Below are 17,856 nucleotides of genomic sequence, written 5' to 3' on the forward strand. Positions count from 1 at the left end.
AGGAGAGTCCGTGCCACCGAGGAAGAGGGCGGAGGAGCCAGAAAGCCAGCATGGCCCAGAGCCTCCCTCCGGGGAAGCAAAACCAAAGCCGCCACTCTTGCTCGGGGCCAGCGGAGGGATTCTACCCCGTTCCCTACGGTTCGAAGATCGTGCACTTTCCCCACACCTGCGGACGCCAATCAGCTGAGAGGATGAAGGGGAGAAAGGCGCGGGGTCCAGTGGGAGGGTCGACCCTGAGCTTTTCCCTTCTTTCTCCTCTCAGCTGATCCTCAGAGGCTTTCTTTACCACCCGTTCAGCCGGACCAGTAGAAATTTTACTACCGGGTCAGGTGAACCAGGGTAGAACCGGTAGCATTTCACCATTGCTTGGGGCCCAGGCCAAGAAAAACCCCAGCCACCAGCTCAACCAGAGGGGCGTCCTGGAGGAGAAGCGAGCCGTTTTCAAGGGACAAACCCAAGAAAGTCCGGGTGCCTTTTGGAAAAAGCCCCCTTGGGGGCAGCCTGGAGGACGGAACAGCTTCTTCTTCGGCCTTGCCAACCTCTGTTCTCACCGTGTCCGGGGGTTGCAGCTTAGGGCTCCTGAAGCACCCAGCTGGATGCTGTCCCCTGAAGAGAGAAGGTTCCAGAAGGGTGGACTTGCAGGCCATGGGGGCAGAGAACATGGCACCCTCAGATTTTGGGGCTGGAAGGCCCGGCCACGTGTCCCCTCTCTGTGAGATCTGGGGACAATTCCGGGATGACCTGCGACCGGCAGGAGAGGAACGTGTTCCTTTGGCTTCACTCTCGCACTGCACAAACGGGGTGTGGAGGGGTGTGCAGTGTGCCGAGCCACATTTGTGGGAAGCCACCATCAGTTAGGGCCACATAAACAGGCCAAGTCATAAACTGGGGGTATAAGCGAGAAGGATGATGGCTTAGCGTTAGGGTTTCTCTTCCGATCAGGGGAGAAAGGGGTGCCAAAACTGGGTCCTTCCGGGGATGAAGAACTAGGCAGGAGAGGGAGGGAACTAGGAATATATCTAGCCCAGGGAAGGATGGGTGGCACAAGAGGAGCCTTCCCATATCTCAGGGGCTGCCCCAAAGAAGAAGGAGGAGTCAGCCTGGTCCCCAAAACCCCAGAAGGCCAGACAAGAAGCGATGGAGGGAAACTAGCAAGGAGAGAAGCAACCTGGAACTAAGGAGAAACTTTCCAACAGGGAAGACTATTTAACCGGCGGAACAGCTTCCCACCAGGAGTTCTGGGTGCTCCGTCATTGGTGGCTTTTTAAGAAGAGACTGCACAGCCACCGGTCTGAAATGGGACAGTCTCCTGCTCTAGCAGGGGGTTGGACTACAAGACCTCTAAGGTCTCTTCCAACTCTGTTATTCCGTGGAACGGCTCGTCCCCAGAAATCGTAGCCCCTCCCTGGAGGTTTTCAAGAAGAGGCTGAACCTCCATTTGACCAGGCTGGCATAGGGTACCCTGCTCCAGCGGGGGGTTAGACTAGAAGACCTCCGAGATCCCTTCCAACCTATTCTTCTATGTTCTGCAGTTGGGTCTTCAACCCAACCAACGCGGCCTCCCCCTCTGGCTCACCAGGCCACAAGGCAGGGGGGGGCCCTTGGGGAGCAGCTCGGGAGCCTCCCCCGGACCCCCTTCCTGGCCTCAGCTCCGGCCAGCCGCCATCCCAGCCTTCTCCACCTGCCAACCAAGAGTCCCAGTGGCCCCGGCGGCTCTTTCCGGCCAATGACGGGGGCCCTGACCGGAAAGACGCCAGTTCTTGCACCCAGTTCTCCGGAAGACTCTGACTGGAGGAAGAACCGGCTCTTGGGGTGTGTGTGTGTGAGAGAGAGAGAGAGAATATCTTGGCATGCCGTTCTTCTGGCAATCGGGCGCTGCTTGCTGGAAATGCCTTAAGGCCGCCGGCCCCGGTTCCAGCCGGCCCCTCTTCCCAGCATTCCCAACCGGCCCTGCCCGCTGCCTCCCGCAGGGACCAACCCGGCTCGGCCCTCCCGTTCTCCTGGGGTTATTTATGACCAGAGAAACATGAAACCTCCTTCCCTCCCTCGTTCGCTCGTTCACTCGGAAGCTGGACGCCAGCAAGGATTTTCAGAATCAACCCTCTCCAAGGGGATTAGACCGTCTGCCATCGCCACTAAGAGGTCCAACCGGTAGAGCGTAAGGGCCTGACCACGAAGATGGCGACGGCTCGGCAGGCTAAAGAGGGGCGAAAATGCAGCCGCCGCCGCCGCTTGGATCCAAACCAGCTCCTAATCGAGGAGTGGCAAGCGCAGCCGAGCGGGAGGTGCTAATTTAGCCGGCTCCTTTCCTCAGACCCCCTGGCCTAAACCAGGGTTGGCTCTCAGCCACCAGCCTTCCTCGCTTCCAAGAGTTATGAGCCTCAGACAATCAGAATGGAGCTGGAAGGGACCTCGGAGGTCCTCTAGTCCAGCCCCCTGCTCGAGCAGGAGACCCTACCTACCATTTCAGGCAGGGGGCTCTCCGGGGAGGGCAGGAGGCCCTCAACAGCACCTCTTCTTCCCTAGTTAGTGCCGATAAAGGTACGCAGCCCAGGGGGCCCTCAACTTACAACATTTCACTTAGTGACCATGTCATCAAAGTTCAGGTGCTTGGCAGCTGACTCATCCTTATGACCGTTGGCTGGGTCCCAAGGTCACGCGATCCCCCTCGGGCGGCCTTCCGACAAGCAGACTCAACGGGGATCCCCTTAACAACCAGGGTACCAAGTTATCAACTGCGGTGATTCGCTGAACAACCATGGCAAAAGGGAGGTCGTAAAACGAGGCAAAGCTTGCTTGACAAACGTGTCATTTAACCGCAGAGATTTGGGGCTCCCTTGTGGCTTGAGGGCTACCCGGAGGACTGTCTAATTCTATCTGCACTGACCGCCAGCTGTCGGCAGTTGGGCAGTTCGATCCCGACTGGCTCCAGGTTGACTCAGCCTCCTGTCCTTCCCAGGTCGGCCGAATGAGGAGCCAGACTGTTGGGGGCCAGAGGCTGACCGCTTGGGAGGGGCCGGAAAGCAATGGGAAGTGGCACAGAAGTCCAAGGGCTGCCGCTATCACACAGGCTCTAACCCAGAGGGCTCCAAACGTGGCCCCTTTAAGACTGGTGGACTTCAACTCCCAGAATTCCCCAGCCAGCCGTGTCTGTTTCTTTTTTCCTCTTAACCTCCTAAAGTGGAGAGAGATTGCAGAGGAAGGGATTACAAGAGAGCGAGCTATGCTGGCTGGGGGATTCTGGGAGTTGAAGTCCACAGGTCTTAAAGGGGCCACGGTTGGGGACCCCTGTTCTAACACAACATTTTGGAAGAGAGGCCAATTGCTCAGCCCTCGAGACTCCCACATTCACAATGCCTGGATCACAACCTTCTTCTTCACCCAACACTTGTAAAAGAAAAAAAATTCCCTTCTTGCTGATTCAGTGAAATTTGGTTTCTTCCAAAAAACATTCCCCTTCGTTCTCACGGTTAGCTACTATCATCTCTTTCTCTCCGTTTTTTTTTCCCTCCCTCCACCCAAGTTAGATTGACAGCCGGGACAATTCGGGGATTGTTTGAACGGGCAGAACGTACAGTACAACCTGGGCAGAGCCCCAGATGCTATCAGGGACGGAGTTTAGGAGCAGCCCCCCCCACTCCAGGTTCCCCAGGAGGCTTGGGGGGCTAAGCGGTTCCAGCTCGGTGGGGGGGAATCCTCCACACACACCCCACTCCCCAAAGCCAACCGAGCAGGAGAAATTACCCAGAAATGCTCCCTCCTCCGTCGCTGACCAGCAGTGGGAGTTATGGAAGACGACATCCACCAGGTATCAAGCAAGAACAGCAGATGGCAAAAATAAATAAATCCTTATTTAACCACGCTCCACCCAACATTGACTGAGCAGGCCACTTTTGTGCATAAACAGAGAACAAACGCCCCCGTCCTCCTAGCACTGATGAGGTTCCCTAGCTGGATCACGAAACGTCTACAAGGAAACCCCCCAGCTCAGAGAGCCCCAAGGACCCCCAGACCTCCTCCTCCTCCTCCCTGCAAGCACTGATGATGTACCCTAGTTGGGTCATGAAACGCCTCCAAGGAAACAAAAAAGCTCAGATGACCTAAATTTTCTCAACTAACAAATACGAGGGACCCAGAGTCTTGGTTTTCCTCCTCCTCCCCATCTCCACTACGCAAACCCGAGTTCCTTCTAGCTAGCCTCAAGGAACTTCCCCAGAGACAAGCAAGGACCCCACAGCCCTCCTCCTCCTCCTGCTGCTCTCCTCCTCCTCTTCTTCTTCTTCTCTGCAAACGCTACTCCCTTCTAGTCCTGATGAGGTTACCTAGACGGGTCCTGAGAGGTCTGCAAGCAAAGAACCAAGCTCCGAGAGAAGCAAGGAGACCCCACCCCCCAGCTCAGCCCTAAGCTCCCAACGTTCTCCTTGCTTGGTGGGCGTCTGCCTCCCTGGCGGAAGCGCTGCCAGGACCCCGTGGGAAGAGGGGAGCCACTCCGGCCCTGGTGCAGCCCCCCCATTAAGGGTCCCTGCTGCTAACCAAGTCCCGACGCAGCAGAGATCCCTCCGGGGCTCTTCTCTTCCACCCAGTCCTGCCCCCACCCCCCTCCCCGAAACAGACGGCCGGGAGTCATAAAAACATCATTTTGGTGCTAGAAAACTGTCTCCCAGAAGGTCAGGGGAAAAAAATGACAAAAGGAATTTTCTGAAAGGCCGGAAGCCTTATATGGGCGTTTTGTTGAAAGAAGACAAGGCCGCCGAGGGGCTGGATTATGGATTTGGGGACCGAAAAGGTTAAGGGAGGAGGAGGAGAAAGCGTCCGGGGGCGACTGCTGCCCCCTCCCCACTGGAGGGAAAGGGGGGCAGAAGCCGAAATTGTAGGCTCGCCTTTCCCCCCCCTTTTCTTGTTTTCTTCCTCGTTCCACTTTCCCTTTTCTTACTTGTATTACATTGGAAAAGTGTTAATAATTTCACCCTCACACACACACCCCCAAAAAGAAGGTAAGACAAGGAACAGGGGCACCAACTGTTGTTCTGGTGTGATCGTGTCCTCTTTCTTTGACGATTTCGACTCTGCGGCCAAGGCAGGCAAGGCCTTTTATGGTCCACCTTATTCCTAGCTGGAAGCCACCTTGTGAGATACAGGGTGATCCTCGACTTACGACCACAACGGAGTCCAAAATTCCTGTGGCTAAACAGAGTTGTTAAGTGAGTTTCGCCCCCATCTCGCTCAGTTGCTCGGCCCAAAACGCGGCAAAGACAACGCAGAGGAGACAACGGGAGCCCAGGAGGTCGCAGACCCCGCAGGCGAGGGGGAATTGCACGTGGGACGCCAGGAAACCAAGGACCCCACCGTTCTCCTTCCCCCTCCATTCCGCAAACCCCTCTCCCTTCTAGAACTGATGATGTAACCTAGCTGGGTCCCGAAACGTCTGCAAGGAAGCCACCCAGCCCAGAGAGCACCAGGGACCCCACAGTTCCACCCTGAGCTACAAATATTCGCCTCCATCCAGTTTTTCCTCTCTCTCTCCGGTTCATTGGGGATGAGGGCCGGGAGAAAAGGCCTGAGGTGAGGGGGCTCTCGTGTCTTCAGGACCCTCCCGGGGAAAGCGAGGGGTGCAGGGAATAGCTGAGGAGCCTCCCCTAGGGAAAGCCTCCTTAGGGGGGGAGGTGTCAGAGCTCATTCTGGAGGGCTACTCCCAGGCAGGAGGGACTGCAGGACCCCTAACTAGCTGGGCGAAGGCCTGGAGCTGCCTAACGCCCGGCACTGTCCTCTGCAGAACATCCTCCGGTGCACCATCCGTGATCCTTCTGGAAAGGCCCCGACGGACGGAGACCTCAGGCGCACGAAGGAAAGGAAGAAACCAGAGGCTTCCTGGTGGAATTGGGGGGGAGGGGGCATCAGTTCTTAGATGAATGGCTCCACTTAACTCAAGTTGATATCTCTCTTATCTAAAGCGAAAGGCCCCTCATGCATCACCACAAAATCTCCAGAACTGTAAAGCCTACGAACTTGACATGCGGCCCGAAGGTTCCTCTCGGCCTCTAAGGGCTCGCTAAGAAAGGATTTGTCCAAATGACCCTCAGAGCATTTAGAGTATTTCCATTATTATTATTATCATTATCATTATTATTATTATTATTATTATTATTATTATTATTATTATTATTATTATTAACGCCCTCTGATGCTAAAGAGTTCTACTCCCCCTCCCAGCCTGGAAAGAAATCTCTTCTAAATGCAATACACAAGCAGAGGAGTTTCAGTTTCAGAGCACCAAGCAGCTTTAGTATAGAACAGTTGAGCTAAGCCACGCCCAGGCTCCTTGCTGTCTCCTTCTTGCTCACCCAGCAAATACTCTTTCAGTTTCCAAACAGCCCTCCACTCTCTCACACACTGACAGGACGCCAGCCAGGTGAATACCGATGGAGGCTGGTAGGCAGAGGCAGAATTTCCCCTTCTTATTTTCCTCCCCCAAAACTAAGCCCCGCCACGTAGTTCTCGTACGGAAGCACAAGAGAAAAATGCAGAGGATTTGCAAGGGAAGATGCTTCTCTTTGGGGCGGGGTGTCTGGCACTCCTAATCTGCCCCTCCCCCTTGATTGACGGGAGAGGTTTCCCTCCCTCTTTTATTGCTTTGTTGCCCCGGCTCCCCCACCTTTCGGCCTCTGTAGGAAAAGAGAAGCAGGAATAACCTGAGCTCCATTATGTACAGGTAATACCTTGGGGGGCTGACCTAGAAACACGCACGCACACGCCTCCTGTCTTCCATCACTGACGCGTTTGTCTCTCCCGCCTTCCTGGGCTGCGCAAACAGGAGCCCCTCCCTTTCTTGGGCAGGTGGGGCCGCTTTTCCACATTGTTTGGGAGAATCCCAGGAGCACCTGCGGTCGAAGAAACCCGGCGGCCGGGAATCACCCCTTCCAGCACAGAAGGACCATCGCTCCCTCCATCCTGGCAAGGGGTGGGGGTCCCGGGGCTCTCTGAGCCCGGTGGGTTTCTTGCAGGGGTTTCATTTCCAAGCTGGGCAACATCGTTGTCATGAAACGTCTACAACCGAGGCCTCCAAACTTGGCAACACTTTAAGACTTTAAGACTCAACTTTGAGGCTTGACTTAACTTTAAGACTTCACTTTAAGTCTTTACTTAAGACTTTACTTAACTTTAAGACTTCACTTAACTTACTTAAGACTTTACTTACTTTAAGACTTTAAGACTTAACTTTAAGACTTAACTTTAAGACTTTAAGACAGAATTCTGGAAGTCCACAAGTCTTAAAGTTGCCAAGTTTGGGGACCCCTGGTCTACAAGAAAGCCACCAAGCTTAGAGAGCAGCAAGGAACCCAGAGTCCTCCCTCCTTCCTTCGTCTCCTTTGTCCTCCTCTTCCTCCTCCCTGAAACCCCCTCCTCCCTTTTAGCACTGATGTTACCCTCCATGGGTCATAAAATGTCTGCCGGAAAACCACCCAGCTCGGAGAGCAACAAGGAGTCTTCCTCCTTCCACTCCTCCTGCACAAACCCCATCCATCCCTAGCACGGACGATGTTCCCTAGCTGGGTCATGAAACGTCTGGGAGAAAAAACTACCAAGGTCAGAGGTCACCAGGGACCTCGCTGTCTTCCTCCTGTCTAGCACTGACGCTGTTCCCTAGCTGGGTCGTAAGACGTCTGCAAGGAAACCACCAAGGCAGAGAGCACCAAGGATCCCACAACCCTCTTCCTCCTCGTCCATTCGGCAACCCCCACCTCCCTCCCAGCACTGATGCTGTTCCCTAGTTGGGTCATGAAACATCTGCAAGAAAGCCACCCAGCTCAGAGAGCACCCAGGACCCCACAGTTTTCCCCCCTTCCTTTTCCTCCTCCTTCCTTCCTTCCTTCCTTCCTTCCTTCCTTCCTTCCTTCCTTCCTTCCTTCCTTCCTTCCTTCCTTCCTTCCTTCCTTCCGGCACTGATGCTGTTCCCTAGTTGGGTCATGAAACGTCTGCAAGAAAGCCACCCAGCTCAGAGGCACCCAGGACCCCACAGTCCTCCTTCTCTTCTTCCTTCCTTCCTTCCTTCCTTCCTTCCTTTGCCTTCCTTCCTTCCTTCCTTCCTTCCTTCCTTCCTTCCTTCCTTCCTTCCTTCCTTCCGGCACTGATGCTGTTCCCTAGTTGGGTCATGAAACGTCTGCAAGAAAGCCACCCAGCTCAGAGGGCACCCAGGACCCCACAGTTTTTTCCTTCCTTCCTTCCTTCCTTCCTTCCTTCCTTCCTTCCTTCCTTCCTTCCTTCCTTCCTTCCTTCCTTCCTTCTGGCACTGATGGTGTTCCCTAGTTGGGTCATGAAACGTCTGCAAGAAAGCCACCCAGCTCAGAGGGCACCCAGGACCCCACAGTTTTCCTTCCTTCCTTCCTTCCTTTCCTTCCTTCCTTCTGGCACTGATGCTGTTCCCTAGTTGGGTCATGAAACATCTGCAAGAAAGCCACCCAGCTCAGAGGGCACCCAGGACCCCACAGTTTTCTTCCTTCCTTCCTTCCTTCCTTCCTTCCTTCCTTCCTTCCTTCCTTCCTTCCTTCCTTCCTTCCTTCCTTCCTTCCTTCTGGCACTGATGCTGTTCCCTAGTTGGGTCATGAAACGTCTGCAAGAAAGCCACCCAGCTCAGAGGGCACCCAGGATTTCAACCCAGAATTACCAATCCTTCCCTGATGCCATCTGCCCTGCTGGTTGGCCCTGCCCTCTGCTTGCAGCGGTTCTCCTCCCCCTCCCCCTCCAGAAGATCTGCCCGGATCTCGGGTGTCGGAAGCAGCCCCCACAAAGCCCCCTGGCCTAGGGAGGGGCTCAGGGCAGCCTGTCCCAGGGCCCTCTGTCGCCACCCTGGCCGGTCCTTAAGTCCTCTCGGGGGCTGGGCAGCCATGAAGAAGCCGAAACCCAACCCCAGTGAGGAATGGGAGCAGCTGGCAAAGGGGAAATTGGGCGGATTAAGTCCCTTCGGAAGGGGCAGGTGAGCGCCTGGAAGTCACCTTCACCCACAGCCGGCTCTGGCGGTCCAAGCAGGAGGCGGCTGGTGTCATTAAACTGGAGGGGGGGGGTGTTTGTATGCGTGTGGTACAACCTTTCGTTTAGGGATGGTTACAGGGGCGGCACCTAAAAAAATTGTGACCATCGTTCACGCTTATGACCGTTGCAGCCTCCTCACACGGGCATGCAATTTACGTTCGGATGCTTGATAACGGACTCACAATTATGACGGGGTCATGTGACGCCCTCTTGTGACCTTCTGACAGGCGACGTCGATGAGGAAGCCGGATTCACTTAACAACCTTGTGACTCATTTAACAATGGCAGCAGTTCTCTTAGGATGGCAAGAAAGATTCTAAAACGGAGCAAAACTGACCGAAGAAATTTCTCACTTAGCAACATAAATCCTGGCCTCCACTGTGGTCATAAGTCAAGGAGTTACCTGGGCGTAAATTACTGAATGTCCATGGAGATTCCCAGACCTCCAGGTCCTGGTTGTCATGCCTGGAGTGTGGGGAATAGAAGGACTAAGACTCCTTGCAGGCAGCTGGTCCTTTGCATCCTTTTGAGAGCGTCGCTGAGGCCGCTTGTAGGTTTACCTGTGTGCTCGGGGGTCACCTGAGTAGTGCAAATGGGTGTGACTACAACACAGTCCTTTCAGCAGTTCCACACCCGTTTGCACTACTCGGGTGACCCCTGAGGACACAGGTAAGAGCTTCAAGGACCCACTTAAAGGATGCAAATGACCAGCTCTGTCTGCAAGGAGGATCAATCCTTCCACTCCCCACCGTCCAGTCAGAGCCGAAGAAGCTTCTGGGATGAGAAGTGAAATCTCTTCAAAGAAGAACTCGAAAGTTCAGCTGCCTTTTGAAAAGCAAAACTAAAGCACCTTTGGGGACATAAATTGAACTGGACTCCTCTGCTTGGTGCTGAACTACTACTGATCCTGGCTGCTCAGGGGTTTTTACTTTTTCCAACCACCCCGGTAAAGTACCCTTCCACACTGGAGTTACTACTCACGAAATAAAAGGCTGAGTTAAATCCCCCCCCCCAAAAAAGCCTGCCAAGTGGGCTCCGCAGCAAGTGGCCTAACGCAGACCGGGAGGCCCGAGGCGGCTCTGGCGGGGAGGTGGGGGCGGACAGGGGCACCTCCGAATTGGGAGAGCAGATCCCCAGCGTGACGCAGCCTGCAACGCTCCCCCGCTGGGCAGCGAAACACGATCCACGCTTGGCCTGAAAGAGAATCCGTTCTAGATCAGAAAGAACGAAACCTGCCCCGAAGCGGCTTGGGGGATTTGGGACGTCGTCAGCGGAGACCAGCGGAGGGGGGGGCCCTCGCTCGTCCTTGGCCAAGAGGCTGTTCTTGCCAACAAAAAGGTTGCTGGGGGGGCAGGAGGGGGTCTTCCAAGCTCAGCTGTTACTTGCTTCATGGGCAGGAGGCACAAGGAAGGTCGTAAAATAGGTCAAAACTCACTTAGCCACTGTCTCTCTTGGCACCAGGCCTTTTGGGCTCAATTGTGATTGGAAGTCGGGGGCTACCTATAGTGAGATGGGAAGGGAAGGGAAGGGAAGGGAAGGAAGGGAGGGAAGGGAAGGAAAGAAGGAAGGAAAGAAGGAAAGAAGGAAGGAAAGAAGGAAGGAAAAAGGAAGGGAAGGGAATGGAAGGAAAGGAAAGGAAAGGAAAGGAAAGGAAAGGAAAGGAAAGGAAAGGAAAGGAAAGGAAAGGAAAGGAAAGAAGGAAGGAAAGAAGGAAAGGAAGGAAGAAGGAAGGAAAAAGGAAGGAAGGAAGGAAGGAAAAGGAAGGGAAGGAAGGAAGGGAAGGAAGGAAGGAAGGAAGGAAGGTAGGTAAGAAGGAAGAAAGGAAAGAAGGAAGGAAAAGGAAGGAAAGGAAAGGAAAGGAAAGGAAAGGAAAGGAAGGGAAGGGAAGGAAGGAAACAAGGAAAGGAAGGAAAGGAAGGAAAGGAAGGAAGGAAAAAAGGAAGGAAAGGGAAGGAAAAGAAAGAAAGAAAGAAAGGAAGGAAGGAAGGGAGGGAGGGAGGGAGGAAGGACACTGCAGCAGAATTCTAGATATATTCAGAATTACCAAGGGAGCATATTCCCAGCTACAGCCTAAATCTCCATGGATTTGCATATATTTGAACCAGCAGACCTATCCACATTGTGGGTACATACCAGGTGATGGGGGTGATTTTTAATAGACCAGAAATAACAAGGTGGACAAGTTAGGTGCCCCAAAGGCACCGGCAGACTCCTGGAGCCCTCACCGTCCTCCTCCCATCGCTCAGATGGGGCACCAACAGCTCCAGAAAGCTGAGACGGAAGCCAGTTATCAGAACTAGTCAGGATTTTACAGATTCTTGAGATTTTTGTCACTGGCGTCTCTTTCTCCCAACTGCTCCGCCATAAGCCGGCTCTTAAAGCTCGTCATTCCAGAAATAAACAAACCGCTTCTTCTCCCACAATTGTGGGTTCGCGGTTGCCCGAGGTGTGATTCTGTACCACAGGTGGGGAACTACGGCCGCTTGTACCACTTGCGGACTTCAGCTCCCAGAATTCCCCAGCCGGTCACTTCCAGATGTTCAGCGAATGGCACGGAGTTATGACGGTCGCCGCGTCCAGGGGTCTTGCGAGCCCCTTTTGGAAGCTTCCGGCCTGCCAGATTCCCTAACTTATCAACTACAATGATTCCCTTAACAACGGTGCCAAGAAAGGTCGTAAAATGGGACCGAACTCACTTACCCACTGCCTGGCTTAGCAACAGAAATTTTGGGCTCAATTGTGGCCCTAAGTCTAGGACTCTAGGACTACCTGTGCAAGGTCTCCTTCCTTCAGCAGGGGGCTGGACTAGAGGACCTCCACGGTCCCCTTCCAGCTCTAGGGTCCTTCTGTGTTCTGCAATTTGCTGGCCTGGTTATAGGAGGGGCACAATTCCCAGGTTAAACCAATTCCAGTGGAGCTCGGGGGCACCACCCATTGGGCCTCCCGGTGAGCAGGCGGTCAGCAGGAAGAGGGCCGCTGAAGTGCCCAAGCCCACCTGGAGGGAACCCCACGGACGAGCCACCTCCCAGGGCCGCTCTGGGCTGCGAAAGTCCCTGCCAAGAGAGGTGAGGCTTGGCAGCTTCCTCCCCATTCTCCTTCCTTGGCAGGCAAACGTGTTTGGGTGGCTGCTCTGCCTTGGGGCAGGGGAGCTCGGTCTTAGGCTGCCCCCCCTGCTCGGAAGACGGCCTTGAAGAGTCCCAGCGCTTGCCGGAAAGCAGGCGGATCAATTCAATTAAGCGCGGGGGGGGGAGGCAAACGTGGCCCCTTTAAGACCTGTGGACTTCAACTCCCAGAATTCTCCAGCCAGCTATGATTGAGAGAAAGAGGAAACAATGATGGCTAGAGAATTCTGGGAGTTGAAGTCCACCAGTCTTAAAGGGGCCACGTTTGGAGACCTCTGGGTTAGAGCCTGTGTGAGAGCAGTCAGTGGTCAGTGCAAATAGAATTAGACAGTCCTACCGGTAGCCCTCAAGCCACAAGGGAGCCCCAAATCTCTGTGGTTAAATGACACGTTTGTCAAGCAAGCTTTGCCTCGTTTTACGACCTCCCTTTTGCCATGGTTGTTCAGCGAATCACCACAGTTGATAACTTGGTAACCTGGTTGTTAAGGGGATCCCCGTTGATTCTGCTTGTCGGAAGGCCGCCCGAGGGGGATCACGTGACCTTGGGACCCAGCCAGCGGTCCCTGAAGTCCCCAAGCCTTAAAGTTCCCAAGTTTGGAGAGCCCTGAACCGAGGCATCCAGGCCAAAGGGCTCAGCTGGAAGGTCTCTGCAGGGCTGCAGCGAAGACACAACTCACAGGGGGGCTCGAAATGGGGGGGGGGGCGCTTTCCCAAGCTGCCCACTTTAAGGCTTGGCGGGGCTTCGGCTGGCTGAGGAATTCTGGGAGTTGAAGCCCCCGGATCTTACAGCCGCCCAGTCTGGAGGCCCCCTTCGGAGACAGGCCTCTTGCTCAAACCCCACCTCCGCTCCCCAGCCTGGATCCAGCCGGGCCTTCCTGTTTCTGCCACCACCAACCAGGCGGGGACCTCAGGAGCAGGGAGGGAGCCTTCTGCGTCACTTGCCCGCCATGACTACCAACGCGAAGGGCTCCAGTTAACGGCACCCATGCCAGGCGCTCGGTCAGCCTCTTCCCCCCCTGCAGAGACCAGCCTCCCGGGGCGCTTGACCGCTCTGAGGGCTTTCTCTCTCGCAAGGCAGCGAGGACTTCTGCACTGGCTGCCGGGCCCCAAACCAGAGCCCCTTTCGGGCCTGGGGGAGCCTGGCCTGGGAGCCCCACCCGAGGGCGCCTGGCCCCTGCTGGCCCTGCAAAGGGCAGGAAACTTCCAAGCGTTCAGAGCCGTGTGTGTGTGTGTGTGTGTGTGTGTGTGTGTGTGTGTGTGTGTGTGTGTGTGTGTGTGTTTCACTGGGAAGGCTAGGCAGATGGAGGAACAGACGCACACAGGCTGGGAAGGGACAAACCCGCGCACACGGCTCGCCCAGGCCTCCCTTTTCTCACAGGTTCCTTCCGAAAGCGCCAGAAGTTTCCAAAGAGGCAACTTTCCCTCTTGCTAGCAGCAGAAACAACACACGAAGGACAACTCCGTTTGGCAGCCCTTAGAGGCTATCCGGGGGGGTTTCTTCTGCAGGGATTTCTGAAGCTTCCCAGCAGGAAAAAGGGGTCCAGAGTAAAAAACAGCCCCCCATAAAGTGGCTTTGACTGCGGGAGGCCAGAGGCGCGCAGGAAGAAGCCCAGCCGGGAAAGCGCAGCCCTCCGGGCGAGCGGACGGCGGCACCTGCCTTTTGCGGGCGCGGACTATGGCTGGGCAGAGCGCAGGTTAAGGGCCGCCGCGTTTCCAGATCAGCGGGTGCAGCCTTTGGGGCGACAGACACCCCCCCCTCATCCGCCCTCCGGCCCCACCAGCAATGCACCTGATACAAGACGGGCCGATACAAGGAGAATGCAGCTTCTGCACCACGGTGCAATTAATGCAACCGGTGCAACTCGGTGCAATTAATGCAAACCGTGCAAGTTGATGCAATTAATGCAAGAGGTGCCAGCGGCCTTGGCCGGCACCTCTGCGCCCCTCCCCAAAAGCCGGCGCCCGAAGCCCCCTCTCCGGCCGCAGCAGCTGCTTCCTCCCCGGCCTCGATCTCCCTCCCCACCCGGGATGGCCCAGCCCGACGCCCGGAGCGCCTGCCGCGCTTTCCCCGCCCAACCGATCCCAAGAGGGGCAGACCCCCCGCCCCGAAGTCCCCTGCCAGCACGGGGCATTCTGGGCACTGGAGTTACTCATGACGGAGGGGATTCTGGGCAGGGGAGTCCAGGCCCCAAAGGCACCGCGGCCGCCCCCCCGCCCGGCTCCGGCGAAGACCCCCCCCCGGGCGGAGGGGGGTGTCCCAACCTCGAGGGGGTCCCGAAGGCGGGAGAGGGCCCCTCCCTCCAGCGTGGCTCACCTTCCAGCGTGGCCTCGTCCAGGTGCGAGCCGTGGGAGCCGGGGGGCCCTCGGCGGGCCCGGCGGCGGCAGGACGAGGCCGCAGAGCAGCCCCAGGGCGATGCGGCCCCACAGCGCCATGTCGCCGGGTCACCTCCGCTCCCGCATCGGCAGGCCCGGCCCGGCGTCGGGGCGGCAGGTGGCGGCGCGTCCGGGACAGCTCCGGCCAGGTGAGCCCCTCCCGGAAGCAGCAGGCGCGCCCTCCTCCTCCTCCTCCGCGCGCCCCCGCCCGCCGCGTGGTCCGTCCCCTCCTCCCCCCGCGGCGCCGAATGGTCTCTCCCGCCCGGCCGCCCTCGCACCGAGTCGGGGCAGGCGCCAGGGGCGTGGCCGGTCCCGCCCCTTCGGGCCCGCCGGCCAATCGCGACAAGGCTCGCTTGCCGAGAGAGCGCGCCCGGCAGGGAGCGGCCCCTATCGGCGGAAAGAGGCAAAGACGCACGTGGGGACGCGCGGAGCGGAGCCCCGCAGCCCACCCCCCGTGGGAATCTCCGGCGCCGGGTCCTCCTCCGTGTCAAGGAGCGCTTGGACGCGTGTCGTAAGCTTCGCACGATCCGCAGAGCCTGTGGGCACGCAAGTGGGGCTAGTTGGGGTTGAATGGACGGGGGTGGGAATACAGGCGCCGTTCTCCCTCCCCTTTCCGAAATAAACCGTATTTCCCACTATTAAAAGTCCGTACCTCGCGGGTGTCCAACTTTGGCCAACTTGAAGACTTGTGGACTTCAACTCCCAGAATCCCCAGACAGCTGGCTGGGGACTTCTGGGAGTTAAAGTCCACAAGTCTTCAAGTTGGCCAAAGTTGGGCCTGCAGGCAAAAAAACCCGGGACTAAAACAGGCTTTCCAGGTGCCGTCCGAAGGCACGGAAAGAACTCTGCCTTTCCTTCCCCTCTGCCGGGAAAAACCCACGGAGGACCCGCCCGGGTGGCCGTGGAGCTGCTTTTCGGCCGCTCTGTGGCAAATGGCAGTTGGGGCTCCTGTCTTGCCCCCGTTTGCAGCCCGGGCTTGCTTGAGAAGGCCAAGGGTTTAAACCAGGGCTCCCCAAACTTGGCCCCTTTAAGACTAGTGCACTTCAACCCCCAGAATTAGCTGGCTGGGGAATTCTGGGAGTTGAAGTCCGCTAGTCTTAAAGGGGCCAAGTTTGGGGAGCCTTGGTTTAAAGTAATATTTTGTTAAGCGGGGAAAAAACCTGAGCCTGGAAAGAAAAAGCAGAGCCCTGCGTGTCCTTTTACAGCTTTGCAGGTGGACACCTGCCTAAGCAACACAGGAATACAGGTAGTCCTCGACTTACAACAGTTCATTTAGTGACCATTCATAGTTACAACAGCACTGAAAAAAGTGACTGATGACCGTTTATCACACTTAACAACCGTAGTCAAAATTCAGCCTCTTGGGCTACTGACTTGTATTTATGACCGTTACAGTGGGGGGCGGGGAGCTCATGAGATCCCCCTTTTGTCAATGGAGAAGCCAGATTTACTTTACAACCATGTTACTCACTTAACAACTGCCGTGGTTCACTTAATAACAGTGGCAAGAAAGGGGCAAAACTCACTTAACCAATCTCAGCAACATAAATTTTAGTTTTCTTGTGGTCTTAAGTTGTGGACTACCTGTAAATGGCCAGCAATACCTCCCTCCCTCGCCCCTCCCTTCATAACACAATTGGAATTAACTTTGGAAGTCTTCTAGTCCAACACACACACACACACACACACCGCTCGAGCAGGAGGCGCTATAGCATTGTGGACAAACGGCTGTCCAGCCTTTTCTTGAGCCCCCACAACTTCTGGTGTCAAGCAGTTCCACTGGCTACTTGTGCTCACTGTTAGGAAATCCCTCCTCAATTCCCGGTTGCTTCTCTCCTGGATGACTTTCCACCCGTTGTTGTTCCTCCTTCTCCTGCCTTCTGGTGTTTTGGAATAGTAGCTGAACCCCCCCCCCCCTTCTTTGGGGCAGCCCCTCCAATACTGGAAAACTGCTATCCTGTCTCCCCTGGTCCTTCCTTTCCTTCAACTAGACGTACCCGATGCCTCCTGCAACCGTTCGTTCTTCACATGTTTTGGCCTTGATCAGCGTAGTGGCTCTTCTCCGTGCTCTTTCTAGAGTCTCAACATCCTTTTGTTTTTAAAACATGGGTGGGTAGCCAGCCACCTTTCAGCCGCCAACCCTGGGCGGCTCCCAAGCAAAGATTAAAAGACACATAAAATGATTGTAAAAACTATCAAACACAACCAGCTTCAACATAAAACATGAAAGCCAACAAATACTTGGCACCCGTCCTTGCTAAGGTTTGAAGAGACTATTTCCTCCCAGAACTTTGGGGGAAAACCCAGATCTTTAAGGCCTTGAGGGAAGAGGCTGAAGGGGGGAGGCTGAATGTCAGGGCGGAGGTGGGGGGAGTGGTCTATGGGGCAGGCAGGGACTGCTAAGGAAAAGACCCTTCCCAGCTCCCATCAGAGGGCAAAATTTTAGGGGAAGGGGCTAGGAATGGGGCTCTGGCCAAACAGAAAAAACCAGGCCTGCAGGTAACCTGGCCCTATATACCAGGTGGGGCTCCAGAGGTGATAGTTCACTAGTCGTCTGGAGAGGCCCCCAAGGCCTCTCTGCTCCCCTCCCTCCCTCCTGTCCCCAGGTTGGCTGTCCTGGGGAAGGGCCCGGTTTGTTGGGGGCTTTGTGCCTCTGGCTCCCCCTCCCCCCCCCAAGTGACTGGATCCTCCGGGAGGTACAGTGGGGCGCAGAAGGGGCTGCCATTTGGGGCGGGGTTTGCACATAGGCAGGTCCCCAAAGGCAGCGGAGCCCCCGCAGCGGGAGGAAGGGAGCCCCAGAGGCCGACTTTGCAGGTGGGGACCCCGGCTGAAGGCTTCTCCGCGCGGGCGGGGCGTCCGGGCCTCCCTCGCGCCGGCAAACCGGCCGGCCAAGCGATAGAGCCGCCCCTCCCGCAACGGCGGACGAAGCCGGCGGCAACGCAAACACTGGACCGACCTGCCAAAGCCGAAGCCCCGCGCGGCCGGGAGGGACCGGAGCCGCTTCTTCCCCACCCTGGGACCGCGGAAGGGAGGAGGGTCCGCTCTCCCGCCGCCTCCCAGGGACCCCGGCCGGCCCCGACGGGACCAGGGGGGCGGCAGCCCCTCCTTGGCTTTCCGGGCTTCATTTCCCGGCTTCTCCCGGCGGGCAGGGACTTTGAAGGGCCAGGCAGCCGGGGGGTCTGCAACCGCCCAGCCGCCCATCCCCAGCGGGGCTTGGAACCCCGGGAGCCCCAAAGGGAAGCGGGGCTCGGGGCGAGCCAAGCCGGCGGGAGTGCCTCGCCCGCCCCCTCCGGCCGCGCCGCCGGAGTCGCCGCCTCCCCCTCCCCGGGCCGGG

At 56.6% G+C, this 17,856-nt stretch overlaps 1 protein-coding gene across 1 annotated transcript in view; it reads right to left on the minus strand.

Moving 5' to 3' along the window:
• STIM1 (stromal interaction molecule 1) overlaps positions 1 to 14,796 on the minus strand; it is a 61,704-nt gene extending 46,908 nt beyond the window's left edge. Inside the window, 1 exon segment of the mRNA XM_087936865.1 lies at positions 14,464 to 14,796. The gene's annotated coding sequence lies outside the window, so the exon portion shown is untranslated.
• Positions 14,797 to 17,856: the final 3,060 nt, after the last annotated feature.

The sequence above is a fragment of the Pseudonaja textilis genome, chromosome 7, assembly GCF_049901715.1.
Source record: "Pseudonaja textilis isolate UNSWEBS1 chromosome 7, rPseTex1.2, whole genome shotgun sequence".
Lineage (NCBI taxonomy): Eukaryota > Metazoa > Chordata > Lepidosauria > Squamata > Elapidae > Pseudonaja > Pseudonaja textilis.